The sequence below is a fragment of the Penaeus monodon genome, chromosome 33, assembly GCF_015228065.2.
Source record: "Penaeus monodon isolate SGIC_2016 chromosome 33, NSTDA_Pmon_1, whole genome shotgun sequence".
Classification (NCBI taxonomy): Eukaryota; Metazoa; Arthropoda; class Malacostraca; order Decapoda; family Penaeidae; genus Penaeus; species Penaeus monodon.
Window position 1 is genome coordinate 30,145,687 of NC_051418.1, and position 2,589 is coordinate 30,148,275.

Sequence of the window (2,589 nt, forward strand, 5' to 3'; positions counted from 1 at the left end):
TACTAGTTCAAGGAATAACATGAAGTGTTACTTGTAGTGTATTGTGAGGCAGATTCCTGTAATACAACAGGATCAAGTTTGTACATTTTCCTTCCTTTTATATATTTGTTTATTTTAAAAATGAAGAAAACGGTTTCTTATTTAAAAAGAAACTTTTCTCCATGTTACTGGTTATTGAGTAGTACATTGCTTTATGAACATATGAACATGCATATATAAAGAACAATGCTCAAGGTAACTCCACAACTGAAAGACAACAGTAACAGTACATCATAAATAGTATGAATATGGTTGTGAAAGAAAGTAATTGGTGTATACGTAGATACAGGATGTGAAGAGTGTTATTTTTAACTTGATCATGCAATATTATTTATAACAGAGTTTAAGATTCAGGCACTGCATCTTACAAGATAAACTTCCTCAAACAGAGAAAACTCTTCATTTGATTAGTGTTATTTTTAAAATAGTAAATATATTTTCGCAAATCTTTTAGCCTTGATGTATCCTGAAATACAGTGCTCTTGAAATGCTGTTGTAATGTGGTAGAGGACAAGAGTTCAAGCAGGAAAGCATATGAATATTACAAAATTTAATGAAAGTGATATTAGCTCTCAAGCTGTAAAGTCAATCCACTCTTACCACAGTTCACCTTGCAGTTACATCATGATTGTTTTTGTGGCCTTAGACTGGAATATATGATTCTAAAACATTTTATGGTGCTCATTTAATCTGGTGAATAGATACGAAAAACTAGTCTGGTGGAATTTATAATTACTTTGTTCCCATTCCATCTTATCTAAAGGTTGCAGTGTTTGGAATAGTAAAGCAGTACACTACTCATAATATTCCCAAGCTGGAAAATCATATGTTTTAAGTATGATTTTCTAAGAATGACACCATAATGATCTGGTCATTGTCTTTTTTATAATTTGTAAAAAATGTCTTACGTTTTTGTGTGAAAGGATCACATACATATTTTAATGCTGCATATTAGATATGCAATGAGAGGTTGATGTTGTGCCTATATCTGCTATCTAGGTTAATTACACATGAGATATTGTATACATATATTAACCAAGGTATTCATATTCCGTGTGAGAGAACTGGATTTATGTTTTTTTTTAAGGCAAGATAGTAAATATGTGCTGTGCTTGCCTGTCAAATTATTCCCTCTCCTCTTTCTGTTTCTCTCCTCACTTAATCCTTCTTTCAACTCTTTTCAGTGGTATGTGTTTGTAAAAAAGATTTTTTGTAACCATCATGCAGTACTATTGCATTACATCAGTTGTTCATACTTTCTTTCATGTGTCTTCATGTGAATGTTTCAGGAATGTGAGTCCAATTATTCAATTCATTAGAAAAATGAAATGTATGTCCATTATTGTGGTTATGTGTGTTCAGTGTACATAGCTTTTCTGTCAATAAATTTGCCTCTGCAATTGTTGTAATGCAAGCTGATGGATGATAACAGGCTTTACATGTTACTCTTTATGACACTTGCATCTTCCAGGCCATTTGCAAGTAGTCAAGGCAGTGATACTTCTAGAGCCATTAGGGATTTGATAGTTTGGTTTAAGTTACAATTAATGAAATATATTTTGAGTATAATAAAATACAGCCATCATTCCAAGTAAGGATATTTTCAGTAGTTTTCTATGAAGTGGGAAGCTGCCAAATGCATATTTACATTACTTTTTAAGTGTGTCCAGTATAAAATCAGTGTGGTTGCCGTCATAAAAATAAGTAATTATTTCTGTAAAGTGTGTGATTTACTACAAGGACTGAATACAATAGATCAGTGACTAAAGTCACATATTCCTTCAATACTTGTGTACTATACATTGTATGTTTCTTCATAGTTGACTGTACAAATGGTGTTAAGGTCATGCATTATTTATATATTTGATCTTGCATGATTTATAATGGTTGCAGTGATTCCAACTTCAAGTTTAGTGTGATGTACTTGTAAATCCATACATTTAAATTCAGGTACAACTTTACATTGTGATTAATTGATATTTCACTAAAGGTTTTCATAAGGATTACAATTTTCTGTAGTTTATTTTACAACTTTAAATATCATTTAGAACTGGAAACAAACTTGGCATTTACAATTAAGAAGTTCATTTCTTTATCATAGTACAGTCCACACATTCTTTAAAATAATGTAAGATGTTTCCACATGATTGGGCAATGCCTTCATCAGACCAGTTTTGTTGGGTATTCTTGTGACTTGCCCACATGAACAAGTATAGCAGTGGTCAGATGTGACTGGTAATATCCAGTATTACCAGTAGGTGGCTAAGTGCATGAGGGCCATTGTCTGATTTTGGTCTACTTAAGGCATGGGTATTGTGCTTTTCAAAGGTGTCTGATGATGGGAGTTGCTATTAATACCCATTGGGTTTGCCAACCATGTGGATATGTCCTTATACCAAGCAACAGTGTTCAGCTTTATTAAATCCAACTTGGTTTGAATCCTTCTTTTAAATGTAATTATTTTTAAAATGTACATGAATTTATCAAGGTGTTACTTGAAACCGTGTCATAATAGGAGGGAAAACGAAATAAAATCAACCCGAATGGCTG